Source organism: Magnolia sinica, chromosome 2 (assembly GCF_029962835.1).
Source record: "Magnolia sinica isolate HGM2019 chromosome 2, MsV1, whole genome shotgun sequence".
Lineage (NCBI taxonomy): Eukaryota > Viridiplantae > Streptophyta > Magnoliopsida > Magnoliales > Magnoliaceae > Magnolia > Magnolia sinica.
In genome coordinates, this window is record NC_080574.1 from 97,521,874 (window position 1) to 97,543,728 (window position 21,855).

Below are 21,855 nucleotides of genomic sequence, written 5' to 3' on the forward strand. Positions count from 1 at the left end.
AGCCTTCAGAAGAATCACAATCAAAATCGAAAACAAATCCCGTAGATCCGCAATTATGTGCATACATTTGATGGCCTTCAATGGGACATCATTGTCATTGAACTTAAACTTCGATGACATTTAACCCACTTTGATGGCATCGAAACAACACCGAAATTGTCCATAAACAAAACATGAAAAATCAGATTTTCTTAATTGCATCGAACCCTCTTCGATGGCATCAAACTTAAGCTTCAATGTTATCAAACCCTCTTCGATGTTATCGAAATAACATCAAATATATCCATCAACCAACTAGAGATAATTTGAAAAATCTTGATGGAATCAAGTACTGTTCGATGGCATCTAACGATGCTTGATGGCATTGAATGGTTTGTCGATGTCATTGATAAACCCTATTTTTAAATTGATTAAAGACATTCAAAAACAACAATCTCCACCATGTCTTCAAGCATCAAACATGTAACGTCTTGTCCTCTTTTCTCATCTCTGCCTTGCATCATAATTCCATTATCACTTCTCATGCACACTCCATCCTCCTTTTACTAGGGCTGGACATTGAGTCAAGTTGAGTCGAGGTGGGCCAAGCTCAGCTTGACTTGTACGTGCTCTACTCGAGCTCGAGCTCGAGCTCAACATTGGAGCTTGGCTTGTTTGCCAAAACTTTTGGGTCGAGCTCGAGTCGAGTTGGTGGATCGAGTCGAGTCGAGCTTACCTTGAGTCGAGCCTATTCCCATGTCAATTTGTTATATTTTTTCTAAAAAATACAAATTAAAAGTCAACAATATTGAGTCTAAAATGTCTCATATGCCACATTACTAAGACAAAAAAGTGTCATATATACCTCTAAATACCAGATGTTAGTCCTCGACATCAAATCCAAAAGGTGAAAACACATCACAAAATATAAAAGCTTAAACAAAATTTTAAAAGCTTACATTCCTTCAAGCAGTTTTAGATGCATTCTGGACCTCATCTTCACTTCCATTCTCGTCCTCATACTCTTCAACATCAAAACTGTTACCGCCCCAAACTGGATGCAGCCAATCTTGCGTACATATCAGCACATCAATTGTTTTCGAGGCGAGTGAGCTTCGATAGGTGCTAACAACCCTGCTCCCCATGCTAAAAGCTGATTCTGATGCCACGGTCAAAATTGGAATTGATAATATGTCTCGTGCCATTACCGAAAGTGTAGGGTATTCACAAGCTCTCGACTTCCACCATTGCAAAACATCAAAATCATCTTAACCTTACGACCAGCTCCTTTACATACTTCTTTACTTCTAATTCAATTTTATGCATATCCATTTCTTCTTCATCTAAAAAAGACATAAAGTCATGAAGTCTCTTTCTACTAATAGAAGTACTACCCGACCCCATAGATTGAGTAACTATTGGACTGGATTTTGCGGTCAAAGTACCAACATATGAAGTGAACAACTGCTCAACTACAGCATGAATAATGAGTCTCCATTGAAACTCTTTCAGATCTGGAATAAAGTGATATGAAAACATACTTAATCATTGCCATCTTGTATTGTCGATCCATAACAATTGCAATGGCAATTAACAAATGACAATCAGCCCAATACTTATCGAATTTCATTTGCATTCTAAAGCCATCATTTGTAAAAAAAAATCTGGATCCTCATCGACACACTTTTTTATATCGTCCATAAGGAAAATAATTTCTGGAAGAAACTGATTTACCGTAGGATACTTATTCCCTGAAAAATCTTCGTGCAGTCATAAAAAATTTTGAGAAATAAATGAACATGTTTAGCTTTCATCTAGTCTTCATCACTAGGCAAGTATGTGTACATTTTACGCACGCCGCAAGTTTAGGAAATGCAACTTTAAATTCCAAAGTTGTATCCAACATTTCATAAGTTGAATTCCAGTGCGTGCAGATGTCCAACTTCAACTATTTTTTAGATTTCAAATCCAAACATTGGATTATATCATTCCACGTACTCAGTATTGAAGGTGACCCCTTATATATTTAACACTATCTCGTATGTTAGCGATCGTGAAGTCAATTGCTTTCAGCCCTTCTTGCACAATCAAGTTCAGTATGTGGGCACAACATTTGATTTGGAATATTTTATAATCAAAGAATAAATTTTCGACTGCCTTGAATTGACTACGTAAAAAAGAAACCAAAGTGTCGTTGGAAGAGGCATTATCTAAAGTTATTGAAGAAATTTTCTTTTTGATGCCCCACTCAACAAAACAATTGTAAATACAATTAGACATTACCACACCTGTATGAGGTAGCGGAACGTAGCGAAAGTTTATAATCTTCTTTTGTAGTTTCCAATCTACATCAACGAAGTATGTGGTTAATTAAATGTTGTCCGTATGAGTGCATTAAACATGAATGGGATTACAATAAATCAACATATCATACTTTAGAGAGAGAATATTAGGCAAGCGGAAGACTATGATTGATATATAAAGTATATACATGTTTCACAACCTCTAGAGTATGAGTATGTTACTAGGCTAAACAAATACATGTTTTGTTCCAAAATATACAAAATGGCAAAATATGAAAGTCCGACTAAATCATATAATCCTGTCGATCAGTACATGGTTTACATAGACCCGCCTGATAGCATAATGTAGGAGAATTCTTCCTTCTCGTATATGAAATTCCAATCAACAACGTAGACATCATCACCACCTGCATCCACGACAGAGTCTGGTTGGTGTTTTAAAACACTGTCCCAGAGTGAGAGTGAGTGATCAACTCAATGGTACTATAAGGCAAAGGTTAATATGTTATTAATTCAGTCAAGCAGTAATGATAAAGCACTACAACAATCATGTCCTAATTACTCTTGTTAATGTAGGAATGATATGCATAATGATGCATGCCCTCGCCTGCACTCCCTTACCGACATTATCTCACGATCGCGCATGGCAAACTTTCTAAACGTACGTTTTCTCGCCAAAGCACATATAATGCGGTGCATGGTCATGTTAGGCAATACTTAATTAGATTTAGTCATACAGCAGATTAGGGAAGCTAAGGTACCTCCCCTTATATCATCTACTCAAACGATGATCCATCTAGGGTCGTCAATCCTAGTTAAGCACATACGATAGACAAGTTATAGGGTAACATTACCCCTAATTTGAAAAGTAGTGGATAGGCAAGTTCATGAGTTTACACTAGAGGTCACTATAGAAGGCTCGTCAACTTAGCGTAGGCCTAATTTATACTCGATGTCACTATGGGAAGGCTCGTCTCCTTAGCATAGGCTGACATCTCGAATATAGTGTCCCATACCACTGTATTCAGCTCATGAGTTTGGGTTACTCACTGGTCACTACGGGGAGGCTCGTCACCCCAGTGTAGGCCGACAGCTCCACCACGGTGTCCCATACCACCATGCTCGGCTCATGAGTCTTAGCGGATTGTGGTACCATGGTTGAGATGGACTTTTCATTGGTAAGTGGTACCTTAGATTCAAGCAACTGCGTCCATATATGGTGAACACACATTAGGCCAATCGGGTTACTTGACAAGTTCGATTGGTACGAGCACACGCTAAATTAATCGACATAGAGCGCATATGATCGAAACTGTTACCGATTGCCTGGACTACGTATTAGTCCCAATCATGCTCAAATACAATAGGCATTCATATGTGATAGTCAAAACATCATTTAACAACCAATTCAAATATAATTTTCACTCAGGCATTTAACAACCATATTGCACATGTTATCATACATAGGAATTTAATCCATAAATCACGTAGTAGCAAGATAGGTTACATGAAGGAAACTGTAACTATAGATAAGGTAATTGAGAATCCTATCTCAACACCCTCATAAAATACATTTCAATAAGAAATTTCTCATTCAGACATTTTATCAAACTACACATCTCAACATACATGTAATAAATTAGTTATAACATATATTATGGCAAATCCTTTCACAAAGGAGTTGTCATACGTACAACAAACATGAATTCTAGATTAATAGTCATGGGAAGCATAAATCATAATTTCCTATTCATTTAAACATTTCAACAAACACTTGGAATGCATTTAGTATACAACCTAGTTTAGACATACATGATATATCGAAAACGTCGTAACTAAGATCATATGACAACAATCAAGTCAGACATAAATCATTGCTGACATTGAAAGCCTTGAAAACTATAACTTAAGCATATAAAGTCCGCACCTTTCATCGGTACGCTCGTTACGAACTCGGTTCGTACACCACGTCTTTGTCTACGGCGCAACGACTACCTACACATTGAAATAGGTTTGCTATTTCATCGTTTCCTCTATTTGGATTTCTAAAACGAGATTAGGGTTAGAATTTCTTACCTAAATCGAAGTGAGAATCGTGGTGTAGTGACGGTTGGGTGGCGATTCGATGTGTGGAGTCGTGGGAAAGGATTCCAGCAATGATCTCCGTATCTCACTCTCTTCTCCTCACTCTTTCCTCTTCTTTTCTCTTTTCTCTCTCCTAGGGTTAGAGAAAATCATATGGAATGAGAGAGGGGTGGGTTAAGGGCATTATATAGGCCTAGAACTGATGTCAATGGCCCTAGGGCCATGGTATACTTAGGATATAGCCAAAGGGTGGCTGTTTCGGGCCAACGGAGCTCATCTAGAGGTCCATTGCTCGCATACGGTCTGGAGAAAGTTCCCTGATAATGAATCTACACCAGTTAAGATTTTGGTCTGATTGGATTTTTGGATTGACCGTCCGATCGGATTTATGGATCGACCGTGGAGGACCTGTTTTAGTTCAATGGTCATCGCCACTCGATAAGGGCCACAAGTGTACTGGTATGTGTAGGGAAATTTCCTTGATCCAAGGGTGTAGTTGGGTCAAAATCTGATGGTCTGAAACCTTAACTTTGGCCTGCAAGAGAACGGCCCAATTCACTTAAGTTTGAGTTCATTTTGTAAAGATATTCGCGTTTCTCACACACTTCGCTCTAGGCTCAAGTTATACGTTTCTGGATACTATTTGGATTCGATTCCCGCGATGCTTATCAAGCCCAGTATGACGGTCAAAACCTTATAGTTTCGTGGTAATCATACTTTCGACGTGCTATCCAAGTTCCATACAGAATTTAAATTTGCTCTCGCAAGTAACTAGGTTTTGAGATTGCTCTTAGGTTTTTAGGTAATGTTGAACTAGCGATTCTAATGGTTTTAGGTCTTGCAGTTCGTATAGAAAGTGGTTCGAGCTAATTCTCTAATTTAAATTAGTTTAGTATTTAATTAAACTTCGCCTAAATTCTAAAGAATTTGGTCCTTAGTGATTTCTGCTTAAGGTGGTACTTGGGTCTTTGTACGGATTTTTCCGAGATGTTACAATCTGCCCCCCTTACAGAAAAATTTTGTCCTTGAAATTAGTACCTTTTCATACACCTTGAGAATCTGAGGGTAGTTCTTATGGACCTCGACTTCTGTTTCCCAAGTAGCCACTTCCTCAGTGTGATGCGTCTACAGTACTTTCACAAGTGGGATAACTTTATTGCGCATCACCTGCTCCTTCCTGTCTAGGATACGGGTCGGTCGCAGTACATATGTAGCATCTTTACTCAATTGTACCTACTCCCATTTGATAATGTTGGAAGGATCAGGAACAGATTTCTTTAGCATTGATATATGAAATACATTGTGCACGCCTACGAGTGGTGTGAGCAGAGCGAGACGGTATGCCACCACACCCACTCGATCTTGGATCTGGAATGGACCAATAAATTGTGGTGTGAGTTTCCCCTTCTTGCCAAATCAAAGGACTTCCTTCCTGGGGGAAACCTTCAGGAATACATGGTCCCCAACCTCAAACTCTAGCTATCACTGCCTCATATCGGCGTAACTCTTCTGTCTGCTCTGTGCCGTAAGAAGTTGATGCCTGATAATGTTGATCTTCTCAGAGGTTGCCTGTACTAAATCTGAGCCAATCAAGCTTCTCTCACCAAATTCTGCCCAATAATGTGGTGCTCGACACGAATGCCCATACAGTGCCTCATGCGAAGCCATGTCAATGCTCGCTTGAAAGCTGTTATTATAAGCAAACTTTGCAGAGGGATGACAGTCATCCCAACTATCTTTGAAATTGAGCACACATGCCCGCAACATGTCTTCTAACACCTGATTTACCCGTTCCGTCTGCCCGTCAGTTTGTGGGTGGAACACGGTATTGAACTTTAGTTTCACCCCCATCACTTCCTGGATACGAGTCCAGAAGATGGACGTGAATCGCGTATCTCGATCCGACACAATTTTCATAGGCACTCCATGCAGACGTACTATCTCCTTGATGTACAACCTAGCCAAATCATATGCTGAGTTTGAAACTCTAATAGGGAGAAAATGAGCCGATTTCGTCAATCGGTCCACAATCACCCAAATGGAGTCATGTCCCTTCCTCGTCTTCGACAACCCTGAAATGAAATCCATAGAGATTAAATCCCATTTCCATCAGCTATAGGCATGAGCTGAAGTAAACCAGGAGGTCAGCGATGTTCGGCCTTGACTTGCTGGCATGTAAGACAATGGGACACATAGTCTGCTATGTGGGCCTTCATGTTAACCTACCAGTATGAACGTTTCATGTCTCGGTATATCTTCGTACTGCTAGGATGCATTGTCATCCTCAAATTTTGAGTGGCTTTTAGAACTTCCTTTCTCAAGTCATGAAGATTCAGGATGCATAGGCGGCCATGATAATGTAAACCCCCATCCGAACCAACTCTCCATTTGGACTCTTCGTTGTCAGTTGCCTACTCTCTCATCTTCATCAACCATTCATCTTCTCTCTGAGCCATAATGATTTTGTCATCGATAAGTGGCTGCACACAAATATGTGCGATGCTCTTGGATGACTCCTCTACTATAAGCCTCTGCTCAAAGTCTTACACAAATTCTACCATATTCTATTCTTCTATCATCGGCAGAGCTGTAAATGCTATCATCTTCTTGCGGCTCAACGCGTCTGCCACAAGTTTGGCCTTGCCAGGATGGTAGGAGACCTTAAACTTTAAGTCTTTTAAGGTTTCCATCCATCGTTGTTGCCTCATATTCAGGTCTCTCTGCATGAATATGTACCTGAGGCTCTTGTGGTCGCAAAAGAGCTCAAATTCCTCTCCTTAGAGGTAATGTCTCTAGAGTTTTAATGCAAAGATGACAGCCGCCAACTCCAGGTCATGCGTAGGGTAGTTCTCGTATTTCCTTAACTGTCGCGATGCATAGGCGATCACTCTGTCCTTTTGCATAAGAACACAACCCTGCTCTGGTAATACTAGCACGGGTGCGGACGTCAACTTATCCTTCAGTTCCTAAAAGGCTGCTTTTGCCTTCTCATTCAAGGCAAACTTGAGATCTTTTCGAGTGAGCTGAGACAACGGTCTGGCTATCTTGGAAAGATCCCTAATGAATCGACGATGGTAACCTGCTAAGCCGAGGAAACTCCTCACTTCAGTAACTGAACCGGGCTGCTCCCAGTCCTGAACTGTCACCTTAGCAAGGTCCATAGCTATTCCTTCCTTGGACACCACATGTCCCAGGAACTTGACTTATTCTTTCCAGAAATGGCATTTCTTGTACTGAGCAAATAACTGGTTCTTTCTAAGAGTATCAAAGACTACTCGCAGGTGCTCCTTATGATCTTTCTGACTTTTAGAGTATATCAGGATGTCATTTATAAATATGATGATGAATCGGTACAAATACGATCGAAACACCCTTTTCATAAGGTCCATGAACACAGCTGGTGCATTTGTGAGTCTAAACGCCATCACAAGGAACTCATAGTGACCAAAGCTAGTTCTGAATGCTGTTTTTTGCATGTCCTCATCCCTGACATGCAACTGGTGATACCATGACTTTAAGTCGATCTTTAAAAAATAATGCGCCACTTTGGTCGAACAGATCATCAATCCTGAGCAGATGATACTTGTTCTTCACTGTCACTTGGTTCAACCTGCGATAATCAATACACAATCGCAGTGATCCATCCTTCTTCTTCACAAACAACACAGGTGCTCCTCAAGGAGATACACTCGGTCGTATGAAGCCTGATTCCAACTGACCATTGATCTGTCTCCTCAATTCCTCCATTTCACATGGAGTCATGCGATACATCAGTTGCGGAATGGGTGTCGCACCAGGCACAAGGTCAATAGTAAAGTCGATCTCATGCTGAGGAGGTAGTCCAGGTATCATCCTGAACAGGTCCATACAATCTCAGACTACAGGCGTGTTCCCAAGTATTGGACCATTAACATTCTCTAGCAAGGTAGCATAACAACTAATGCGGTAGTACCAACTTACCTGAACTGAAAAAGTAAAGGTCGTGACCTCAGGTCCATGGGCTATCACCACTCTAGTATCGCAATCGATCTCTGGCTTCATCTCGGTGAGCCAATCCATACCAATGATGACATCATAATGACACAGCGGGGCGACAATCAGGTTAATGAGTACTTTTCTACTTCCTAAGTCTATCGAGCAATCCTTACAAATCTTGGTAGTGTCTGCGAAGGTACTTGTGGTGGTAAGGACTCTCATCCCAACCATAGGAGTAGTTTTTAATACTAGTCGCTTGACTGTGGCGCATGATATTATTGAAATAGTGGACTTGGTGTCCACCAATAGGAAGACTGGTATACCTTGGATATGTGTTGTGACTTCGAAAGCCAATGGTGTTGCGGTTGCTATCTCAGAAGCCTTAATTGCAAGTGAGTGCACTCGAGCTTATTGAGGACGATTCTGCTGCACTGCCATAGGTCATTGAGGTGGCCTAAATTAAGGTGCAGGTGGCCGGTAAGATGGATATGCAGGCAGTGCTGATGTAAAGGTGGAGCTGAGATAAGTTGCAGCAACTGATGGTTGATCTTCTGAGGAGGCTCAAAGCCGTTGTCCCTCATCTTGGTAAAACAATAAGTGTCTGTTTGGCCCAACCTCTTACAGTAGGTGCACCACAAATCTGATCACCTCAACTAGGTCGGTGGAGCCATAAGTCTGGGAGGCGAATCTTTATGTGGCCTCTTGCAGAGGAACGGTCTGCTCGGTAAATCAGGTTGAGTCCTCGGACCCATGGGTACACATGAATGGGACAGTCTATCCCCATCCTGCTTGGCTCATAAGGACATGTTCACTAGCTCAGCATAGTTGGGAATGCTAGTGTAACACATCTTCATATGTATTTCAGGTCATAAACCCTCAGAAAATCGCCACGTTTGCATCGGCTCATCTGCTAGTATCAAAGGAGCATATTTGGCCAGCTCCGTGAACCTGTTCTCATACTCAGCAATGGTTATCCCTCCCTGTCGGAGGTGAAGAAACTCTCCCTCCTTTTCATTACAATAAGTGAGGGGAAAGTATTTCCTATGGAAACAAGTCTCAAAAGCTTCCCACGTCCATATGTACGTAGCAGCAACCGTCCGTAGGATGCTGTCCCACCATAGACTAGCCTCCTTCTTAAACATGTACGTAACCAGCTCAACTTGCTCTGCCTCAGTGTAGTGCAGCAGCTTCAGCATCTTAGTGATGCGGTCAAGCCAGTATTCGGCCTCCTGAGGTCTGTGAGTAGCCACAAAAGTGGGAGGTCGGAAGTGCTGGAATTGCTTAAATAAACTGCTGGCATTCATGTTTCCAACAGGGTGCACAGGTGGTGCAGGCGGGGCCACGTTCATGTTCTGGGCAAGAGCCCCCACAATGGTGGTCCAAATATGCTGCTGCTGCTACATAAGAAGCATCATCTGCTCTAACATATTAAGAGGAGAAGCCGCCTAAGGCATGCATGGTGTTGAGGTGGACGCTCGATTTTATTTCAGAACTGGTGGTGCACTAGGTGTTGGCCCATTTATGGGGCCAGTGGCCGGTAGAGAATCCAGCGTGGTGTCACTATTAAGGCCCAAAGTAGTGTCCATGTGGCTATCACTTAGGGGAGGTGCCTCGTCAAACGATCCGTCAAGTACGAGACATGCAGTGCTCTGAGTGGCCTTAGGTGGCATTCCCTACATAAAACATAGGGTGCAACCCATATAAGATTTAGTATAAGAACACACGCATCCAAACATCATTTACATTCCAAATCAAAAGAAGCTTCATGCATTTCATTTAGCCAAAATCGTCACAATACATGAGATGTAGTCTTACATGGATCATGACAGAAGATGCATGTGAGCTATTCTAACACGAGTTTTGAACGCTAAACACACTAACAACCAACCAAGCCTACCAAGGCTAGTACAAAAGAAAACTGGCAACAAAGCCAACTAAAAGATGACACAATATATGACTAGTCATCCGAATCTGGTGATGGTGAAGGAGCACCCTTGTCCTGCATACAGCATAGGAGAGCCTTCAAGGTGCGAGACGCCTTCTTAAACCTTTGTTTCATGTAAGCCTGACTCTCGTCAAGCCTTTGCTTCACTTCAGCCCGGGTCTCTCTGACCTTCTGTCTCAGGGCAACTTGGCTCTCCTCAATCTGAGCCAAGTGGGCTTCTAAAGCAGCTTGATCATGGTGGTGCTCATGTGTAGCAGGAGGAGGGCCCCCATCAGAGTCTTGGGCCTCCTCTTCTTCTTCTTCCTGCTCTTCCTCATCATCACTTCCCCCTTCATCACTTCCTTCTCCCACACTTCCTTCTTCAAATTCTTCTTCCTCCTCCTCTTCACTACATCCTTCCTCTTCCTCTATCTCGTCACCATACTCGTCAAGTCAGGCTTGACATTGTCGGGCCCAATGCCCATGTTGTTGAGTGTGGTGTCATTGATGAAATGGATTGGCACAAGCTCATCCACATTAAGTTTGTAGCTGAATTCACGAGCAAGCTTGCTTATGAGTCGGCCAAATGGGAGTGAAATATCCATCCTAACAGCGTGTGCGGTCTGGACTATTTGTAGTAGTACGTATGTAGGCAGACACAGCTTGACTCCCTGCCCATCTTTGTATAGGAAGTCCACCATCAAACGTGTGCATTCGGCGCGGTTGCTCCACCTAGGATACACATTGTATATGAATATGTGGTGGAGCAGGCGAAAGTCATGAGACATCTTGGTCACTGGGAGGCAATTGCCTCACTTCTAGTGAACCAGTCAGCCGCAAAGAAACTGCGTGCGACGATCTCTTTCTCGCATACTCTTGAGCCTCTTCTCGCTAGCATGTACCTCTCCACGTGAAATCCCCATGATTTGGGATATCACACCAACATCGACAATGGCTTCCCGCCTTCCCACGGGGATAGTGAACTATAGAGGCTCCACTAGTAGATCTCATATGTGGGCGTAGAAGGTTTGGACAGTGCTCTCACACCCACATGACTTACCCTCAAATATGGGACCCCACCTGGCGTCCAATAGGAGGTCCTTCACTGGATAAATCCCAAATAGCCTTTTGTTCATGTGTGCTTCAAAGATAACTTTACGGCCTTGAAACCTACTATGTCTGTGCCCGCTGGCAGAGCTCTTTCGAGAGAAATTTAGGGACTGAGATCCCGCTTCGTCCCTCACTCCTACTCAATGCTAGTGCTAGCCTCAGTGCCTTTCTGCTTCCTTGGATGGGTAGGGCGGCTAGGCCCGGCTTCATCCACGAGCACCCTCTTCTTTTCCATAAGGGAATGGAGTGTGGAAAGGGAAAAGATGGGGGCCACTAGCTCAAAAAGAGCCATGAGAGTGAGCAAGATTGAAGGATAGGATGGGTTGGAGGATTTTGAAGTTTATAAGACACAAAGGTGGGTTTGTGTACTCAAATGAGAAGAAATAAAGGGGATTGAAGGTAGTAGAAGATGGATTTGAGAAAATGGTGGAGGTGGGTGCAAGAAAAGGAAGAAGGCGAAGTTTGTGATGTATAGAGGATATATTTGAAAGAGAAATTGTAAGTTTGGAGGGGTTTGAAAATTAGGGGAGGGGTGAAATGAGCAAAGGAGGGTAAAGGGGACCCAAATAGGGTGGTTCCATGTGAAACCGGGCCCTACATGTGTGTGGGAGGGCTGCCGGACCTGCGAGCCCGCTACGGCTCGCTGGACCCAACTGCGATGCATCGCGGTCGGTGCGATGGGGCCGCGGTCCACCGACCTTAGGGAAGTGGCTCCGCCCTAGGGGTGGTGGCCCCCCCTCCCCCTGGGGTGCCGGAAATGAGCAGGGGCCACTCTGGTTTCCCCCATATTTTGCGATTTGGGCCCCTAAGGCGGTGAAGTGCATTTTCTCACCCCAATTCATACATATTCATGCCTTATGGCGTGTTTCGAGTTGGGGATTTGTCGGGTAATAGTCTAAACCCGTCATTTAATTGCCTAAGGAGGAATTGAGATCATTTTATATGGTCTCAGTCGTGTACAAGCTATATGCAACGGTCACTTTTCGCCTGTTGGTGAAACTTGGGATCCTACGACTGTTTCTACATTTCATCGCCCCCTCCTAAGTTAAAGTATGTCAGCGTGCATCGTGTTACCATAATCCAGGTCCATTTTAATCCAAATCATGCTCTAATACCAACTTGTAACGCCCCAAAAATTGAGGGTCGAGCAGAAGCTCAACTCTCGAGATCCGCCAAATCACTTATGCAACATAAATAATGATAATTAAATGTTGTCTGTATTAGTACATTAAACATGAATGGGATTACACTAAATCAATATATCATACTCCAGAGAGAATATTAGGTAAGCAGAAGACTGTGATAGATATATAAAGTATATACGTGTTTTATAACCTCCAGAGTATGAGTGTGTTACTAGGCAGAATAAATACATGTTTTGTTCCAAAATATACAAAATGAAAAAATATGAAAGTCTGACTAAATCATATAATCCCTATAATTGGTCGATCAGTACATAGTCTACATAGACCTGCCTGATAGCTGAACATAGGAGAATTCTTCCTCCTCGTCTATGAAATCTCAATCAACAGCGTAGACATCGTCACCACTTGCATCTATGATAGACTCTGGTTGGTGCTTTAAAACACCATCCTAGAGTGGGAGTGAGTGATCAACTCAGTGGTACTATAAGGCAAAGGTTAACATGTTATCAATTCAGTCAAGCAGTAATGATAAAGCATTACAACAATCATGTCCTAATTACTCTTGTTAATGCAGGAATGATATGCATAATGATGCATGCCCTTGCATGCATTCCCTCAGAGACATCATCTCACCATCGTGCATGGTAAACTCTCTAAACGTGTTCTTCCTCGCCAAAGCACATGCAATACGATGCATGGTCATGTTAGCCAATACTTAATTAGATTTATTCATACAGTAGATTTGAGAAGCTAAGGTAACTCCCCTTATATCATTTACCCAAACGATGATCCATCTAGGGTCGTCAATCCTAGTTACACACATATGATAGGCAAGTTATAGAGAAACATCACCCCTGATTTGAAAAGTAGTGGATAGGCAAGTTCGCGAGTTTACACTCGAGGTCACTACGGAAGGCTCATTACCTTATTGTAGGCCTAATTTATACTCGAGGTCACTACAGGAAGGCTCATCACCTTAGCGTAGGCCGATAGCTCGAATATAGTGTCCCATACCACTGTATTCAGCTCACGAGTTTGGGTTACTCACCGGTCACTACGGGGAGGCTCGTCACCCCAATGTAGGTCGACAGCTCCACCACGGTGTCCCATACCACCATGCTCGGCTCATGAGTCTTAGCAGATTGTGGTACCATGGTTGAAACAGGCTTTTCATTGGTCAGTGGTGCCTTAGATTCAAGCAGCTACGTCCATATATGGTGAACACACATTAGGCTAATCGGGGTACTTGACAAGTTCAATTGGTACAAGCACATGCTAAATTAATCGACATAGAGCGCATACACACTCATCGTGGGCTAACCACCATCGATAATCATCGTACCACTCGGATTCATCGAACGTATCCGTTGTGGCGAAACTAGTTTGGCCACTTGATCGGAACTGTTACCGATTACCTGGACTACGTATTAGTCCCAATCATACTCAAATACAATAGGCATTCATATGTGATAGTCAAAACATCATTTAACAACCAATTCAAATACAATTCTCACTCAGGCATTTAACAACCATATTGCACATGTTATCATACATAGGAATTTCATCCATAAATCACGTAGTAGCAAGATAGATTACATGATGGAAACTATAACTATAGATAAGGTAATTGAGAATCCTATCTCAACACCCTCATAAAATACATTTCAACAAGAAATTTCTCATTCAGACATTTTATCAAACACTTAGACTACACATCTCAACATACATGTAATGAATTAGTTATAACATATATTATGGCAAATCCTTTCACAAAGGAATTGTCATATGTACAACAAACATGAATTCTAGATTAATAGTCATGGGAAGCATAAATCATAATTTCCTATTCATTCAAACATTTCAACAAACACCTAGAATGCATTTAGTATACAACTTAGTTTACACGTATATGATATATCGAAAACGTCGTAACTAAGATCATATGGCAGCAATCAAGTCAGACATAAATCATTGCTGACATTGAAAGCCTTGAAAACCATAACCTAAGCATTTATAGTCCGCACCTTTCATCAGTACGCTTGTTACGAACTCGGTTCGTACACCACGTCTTTGTCTACGGCGCAACGACTACCTACACATTGAAATAGGTTAGCTATTTCATCGTTTCCTCTATTTGGATTTCTAAAACGAGATTAGGGTTAGAATTTTTTTTACCCAAATCGAAGTCAGAATCGACGGTGTAGCTACGGTGGGGTGGCAATTCAGCGTGTGGAGTCATGGGAAAGGATCCCATCAACGATCTCCCTATCTCACTCTCTTTTCCTCATTCTTTCCTCCTCTTTTCTCTCTTCTCCCTCATAGGGTTAGATAAAATCGTATGGAATGAGTGAGGGGTGGGTTAAGGGCATTATATAGGCCCAGAACTGATATCAATGGCCCCAGGGCCATAATATACTTAGGGTATAGCCAAAGGGTGGCTGTTTCGGGCCAAAGGAACTCATCTAGAGGTCCATTGCTCACATACAGTCTAGAGATAGTTCCTTGACAATGGATCTACACCAGTTTAAGATTTCGGTCCGATCATATTTGTGGATCAACCGTGGAGGACCTATTTCAGTTTAACGGTCATCGCTACTCGATCAGGGCCACAAGTGTACAGGTATGTACAGGAAAATTTCCCTGATCCAAGGGTGTAGTTGGGTCAAAATCTGACGGTCTAAAACCTTAAATTTAGCTTGAAAGCGAACGACCCAATTCACTTAAGTTTAAGTTCATTTTATAAAGATATTCACGTTTTTCAGACACTTCGCTCCAGGCTCAAGTTGTGCGTTTCTGGATTCTATTTGGATTCGATTATCACAATGCTTGTCAAGCCTAGTATATCGGTCATAAATTTATAGTTCCGTAGTAATCGGACTTTCAACGAATGGTCTAGGTCTGATATGGAGTTTCAATGTGCTCCCACGAGCAATTGGGTTTTGAAATTGCTCCTAAGTTTTAGGTAGTTCTGAACTAGCGTTTCCAATGGTTTTGGGTCTTGCAGTTCATATAGAAAGTGGTTTAACCTAATTCTCTAATTTAAATCAGTTTAGTACTTAATTAAACTTTGCCTAAATTCTAAAGAATTCGGTCCTTAGTGATTTTTGCCTGAGGTGGTACTCGGGTCTTTGTACGGATTTTTCTGAGATGTTACATCAGCCCAGTTATTAAATGAACTTAAATTTTAAATTTTTAAGCTCAAGCCTCACCATAGGACCTAATATTCTAACCCAAGCCTTAGTCCCCAAAGTCCCTGCTCTCATCCTTGATCTATGACGTGTCCAAATTCAGGATTCTCAATCCAAGGATTTTCATTCTGTCAGTTCTATTTGGCAGCCTGGATTTTCAATCCTCTAGAATTCAGAGAACTATGTTTGGCACTCTAGATTTTTAAAAGGGCCACTTCATTGAGAGGAGGAGAGATCAGTGATGAAAATTGGAGAGGATTGAAAATCCTCATATTTTGCATCCCATCTTTTAGAGAAAATAAAAAAGTGGCTTTTTGAGAATTTTCAATCATAAAAGAAAATATTTGGATTTGAATTTCAAATCCACAAATTCCAATGATCCAAGCTACCAAACAATACTTTAGAAATTTGTTTGCCACATCCTCTGTTTTCTAACCCTTTTCTATATGAAAGTAGCACATCTTTCATACAATACGATGGGCAAATGGGAAACTGCTCAAGCTTCCTAACAAGATTAGTAGCCAATTACTGAAAAAAGAGAAACCTAGGAACCTTGACGATTTGTTCCTCCAGTTATTTTGCATTTGGACAAGAGTTGGTCTATTCTGACTTCTAAAGTTGCTCTGCTTTTGAAAAAATTTTCGAACTCATACAGTCAAGATCTTCCTGAATCAGTGTAATTAAGTTCTAACTTGATTTGTTAGTGCAACGAGTTCATGCATGACAATCTATAATTCATTTGCAAGTGATACCTTCTGTAAATAAGTGATGGTGTTTGCCAACCACAACCTGTTGAGGGTCAAATATTGCATATTAGACCCCATCTATTACTTAGTTTTATGAACATGACAATGCTTAATGTTCTATTTTAATCATTTTTGAGTTACAAGGTGAATTTAAGAGCTTAGATTGAAAAGGATGTTAAAAGCATGAATTTAACGCTCAAGAATCACTAAAGACAAGAATGGATCTTTTAAGACCAAGAATGAAGAATGAACACACTGAAGATCTAAGAAAATCAAGTCAAGAATGAAGAAAATCAGAGTTTTGAAGTGAAATTGTGTAATCTTTGACCAGTCATGGCCTCTGTTCGACCAGTCCTGGCTATGCACGACCAGTCCTGGACACCGCTCAACCAGTCGAAGCTTGACCGGTCGAGGTGCCTCGACTCGAACTCCAGTGAGTAAAACAACTAAATTTCTGTCCTGCTCGACCAGTCGAGGGTGTCCCATGATCGGCCGAGGATGTCCTATGACCGGTCAAGAACATCCCACGACCAGTCGAGCTTTACACAATTTTTACGTGGACTGCATAAATTTGAGACGGTTTTCATAAATTTCCACTCGGTGCGAAAGTCTAAGGCCTAAAACTATAAATAGAGGTCACTAAGGCACTCCCAAGCATCTTCTAGGGTTTAAGGAGTGGAGCAAAAGGGTGGAGCTATCGTCCGGTAGTTCTTCATCTTCCTCTTTAGTTGGTCTTTTTGTTTTGTTTAAGAGTCTTTAGTTCAGTCATATCTGTAGTTTGCTAAACCTCTTAGCTAGGGTTAAGAGGCAAAGCTTGTAGCATGATTGGGATGTTTGTTTTATTTTGATTCATGTTTTGTTGAACTCTCTTGGATTCTAGTCTGATTGCGAAGGAATATTTTTAGTTTTTAATGGTTTGTTGTGACTCAAAATTACAATAGATTTGCGATAGTTTGAGATATCTTCTTTTCGTGAATTAAGAGTGTGAAATTAGTAAGTCCTGTTGTTCACCTTCGTCCCTTGGGCATGGTAGGGTGACAGAGTCCTTCCTAACATTCATAATTCTCTTATGATTGGTTGTGGGTTTGGTAAATTGTTATTGTTTGCCTTGTCTCCTGGGCATGGTCAGGTGATGGAATCACTTCCGAATCTTCACCACTCTCATCCATTGATGATTAGATTCATGAGAAGTTTAGAGATCTGACAAATCTTTTCTTACCAATTGGATAGGATAGGACTTCGATTCCAGTTGTGTCCTTGAATTATGGAAGGTAACTTCACCATTGCTACAAGTGGATCCTTGGCACCCTAGTTCCCACCTTTAAATTTATTAGTTTTTAATTAATCTATTCACAATTACTCCCTCAAAATATCTCAGATTTAGGTTTACATCTTTTTCTAGTTCTTCTTCTAGTTGCTTTAAAAAAACACACGAGATTAGTCCCTGTGGATTCGACTTTGGTCTTATCGAGATTATTACTACATCGCAACCCTACACTTAAGGTTGTGAACAAGTTTTTGGTGCTGTTGTCGGGGACTAACGGTTGCGTTTTTCTGAGATTAGCTAGTTTTAAAATTAGGTTAAGATTAGGATTTTTCTATTTTTTATTTTTAGATTAGGGTTTGTTTTCTGTTTTTAGAAACTTTTTAATTCTAGAATTTCTTTTATTTTTAAAAACTAACTTACCTTCTACTTCTAGATTTAGAAACTTTCCTTTTCTCTTTTTAAAAACTTTCTATTTTCTGTTTTTAGAAACTTTCCTTTTTAGAAACTAACTCATCTTTCTATTTTTATTTTTAGAACTTTCAAAATTTAGAATTTTGTTTTTAGGATTTTTCCTGTAATTTTTTTTTTTGAAACTAACATTATTTTTCTATTTTGTAGGATCTTTAGATAGAACTCTCCAATCTCGTAACTTCTTTCTAACTTCTTCCCTCTACTTACTTTCCATTTTTCTATAGAATTTTTCTTTTATTTTTTTATTTTTAGGATTAGATTCAGAGTTAGGGTTTCACCATGCAAGAGTGGGTATGTCAGTATGCTGAGATGGATAAGAGATATTAGGGAGAGATGTATGATGATTATGATAGAAATCAACCTATGTCTCAAAACTTTTTTGAAACCATCATCGAGAACCAACCGGAATATAATGCTCCACCAGTTAAGAAGTCCTTACAGATCATATAGGGGAGAATAATTACACTCCACAGATTAAGGAAACAGTATGTGAATGTTGGGGTTGTCATAATTATGGGAGTGAGAATTATTATCAACCATAGATTCTCCCACCTATGATCGGTATGACTATAACCAATGGAAACATCAATATTGGGAAGATGAACTAGCAATACATCATAATAATAATTCTCCTGCGTCCTCTACCTTTGAAACCAATAAAAACGATTTAAGATGAGTCACTTTAGGATTGCACGTACGATTTTGCTGGCATTAGAAAAATGATAGAGGCACTTGCATTGCGCATCGATAAGATAATAGAGGCTCGTTCGTCCTAGCCACAACTCAATCCAGAAACACAATGCGAGGAAAGTGATCCCAACTCGTTTGTGGAGAACTCCAGAATTTGGAATGAGGAGTTAGATTCCGTTAATGAGCATATGATTCAATTTCCCGAAGAGTCGATCTCGATGACGATCCAAAGGAATGATCAAGAGACATGGGTTTCTTTCAAATATAACAATATTGACACACTTATGCAATTGGTTTCAATGATGAGGAAGAGGTGAGTCTATTCGAATCTCAATCCAATCTAGGAGCAGAATGTGAGGAAAGCGATCCCATTCCAAGGGTGTACTGCACTGAATTGGAAGATGATGAGTATTAGGATGATTATCATGAATGTATAGCTCAAATCCCCCTAGATTCAATATCAAGTTTGGCTCATATCAACGATCAAGAGGTTTAGGAAGTTGTTGACTATAGTGATCTACCCCACCTATCTGACATGACCGATTTAAATGTGAAGGATGAACCACTTTCAACTAACCCTTCCAACTTTTATGAGATATGTTTAGACTACTCCCCTGATTTAACTTATAAGATGGTTATGGAGATGGACGAGTTGCCTAATAGGACTCTGGAATTTGAGGCCACCTAGTTGAGATCACCATTTGAACTGTCAATTTTTTACGATTCAATGCCTCTTCTGAGTAGTATCAATTAACAGAGTCTTCACATCGATACTTCATCTACTAACCCTCAATCTGTCTGTAGAGGGCAGGAGCAAGAGAGTTTATGTCCATCCACTTCTAGAGACGATGGAATCCTTAGGCATATCATCACAAACTTTAATGTGAAAAATGAGTCACTCTCAGCTGAATGTCCCAACTCTTTGGATGATTGCTTAGCAGATTTTACAGATTTAAATGATTTTATGATAAAAGAAATAGTAGATTCCTCACAAGACAATTCCTTAGTGGTTGTCATGGACCGAGAGAACCTTTATTCTGAAGCCCCTGCTTCCTCAGACCCTGAATGTTTACCATTAAAGGATGAGGAGATGAAAATTGAACTGGAGTTCGAAACTTCGGAATGTGTTAAGACTACATCACTTTCTGAGAATTTTTCTGAATTTTATTTACTTGTAGTCTCTGATTCACCATGGAGTACTAACATTGAAACTTTTTCTGTCACAGGTGAATCATATATACTTTGGATATCTTAAGCGTTTCAATGATAAATTTTTGCCGAGGTCCATAAATTTCTTTGGAAATTCGTGCTCCAGGGCATCCAAGCCTATTCCAAAAAGGGCTTTTGGATGATCTTGTTGAGAAACCTACTGAGAAATTTATCAAGGTATTGGTCGGAGGAGGAACCTTGCGGCATGGCTGAGTAGCTTTTCCCATGCTTTCCTAGTTTAGGATTAGTTTGTTGCTTTCAGTTGTTTTAAGATAGTTTGTTTCCCGCTATTTTAAAATAGTTTGCTTATCGTCTGTTGAGTCCTCTTATATTAACCCACCTTCACACTGAGATCCTTTGAAAAAAGCCTCAAAATTTCTTTATCAGATACTATCTTTCCATCACTTCTCTTTCAATTACATTATCTCTTTTGAAAATCATGCTTATTTCTTTTACATTGAGGTTAATGTAGATTATAGGTTAGGGATGGGAGATTAGGTAACCTAATCAGTATTTTCTCAGTCTTAAGCAATATTTGTAAAATTTTTGAAAAATTTTCACTGTTTATCTATTTAGAAAGCGATAAGTTGTGTATTTAAGACTGTTTTGAGTATGATGATGAGATATAAATCGAATTTTGAATTGTTGGAGTTGGAGCAACTAAGTAACCTATCACTTATGGTTCTTACATTCAATTATTTAAGAGTAAGTTCCAGTATTATGTTATTCAAATTGTTTTTTATGAATAGTACTAGATTTTCTGATTGTTAGTATGATGATCGTTGAAAGATATTGAGAATCGAGGCTGGAAAATTTTATCCACCTTTAAAAAAAAAAGAAAAAAAAGGACCAGTTAAAAAATAGGAGATTGACAAAAAGGTCATAAAGAATGAAGAATGACAACATCTTTGAGGGGAATGAAAAATGTCTTTGAAAAGGATCTAATGTCTGAAAGAAAAAGAAAAAGAAAAGATGAAACGACTGAATGAACACAAATAACCATCGATATAAAATTCAAAACTGGAGGAAAAAGGAAAAGGGATAAGTTCAAAATCAGTACTTTTCTTTTCAACCAATCTTGAAGTGATGAGCATGGCTAACATTATGGAAAGATAGTATTTTCACTGAACACTTTGAAAAACTTGATATACGAACTATGCTCTAACCTAATGGATAAAGAACTTGATTGATCGATTTCTTATGTGATTCAACTCTAGGTCTTCAAAATCTCAATTTCTCATCTTGAGTCTACTCATTCATACTTGATTACAGAAAAGATTGTTTTCTGAGAAAGGTTTAAACATTGTGCATTAAGGTTCAATTTTCGCATACTTTGCTCGGGACTAGCAAAATGCTGGTTGGAGATTGTGTTGAGGGTCAAATATTGCATATTAAACCCCATTTATTACTTGGTTTTATGAACATGATAATGTTTAATGTTGTATTTTAATCATGTTTGTGTTGCATGGTGAATTTAAGAGCTTGGATTGAAAAGGATGTTAAAAGCATGGATTTTACGCTCAAGAATCACCAAAGACAAGAATGGATCTTTCAAGACCAAGCATAAAGAATGCACACACTAAAGATCTAAGAAAATCAAGTCAAGAATGACGAAAATCAGAGTTTTGAAGTGAAATTACGTAATCCTCGACTAGTCCTAGCCTCTGTTCGACCAGTCCAGGCTACGCATGACCAGTCCTGGACACCGCTCGACCAGTCGAAGCTTGACTGGTTGAGGTGCCTCGACTCAAACTCCAGTGAGT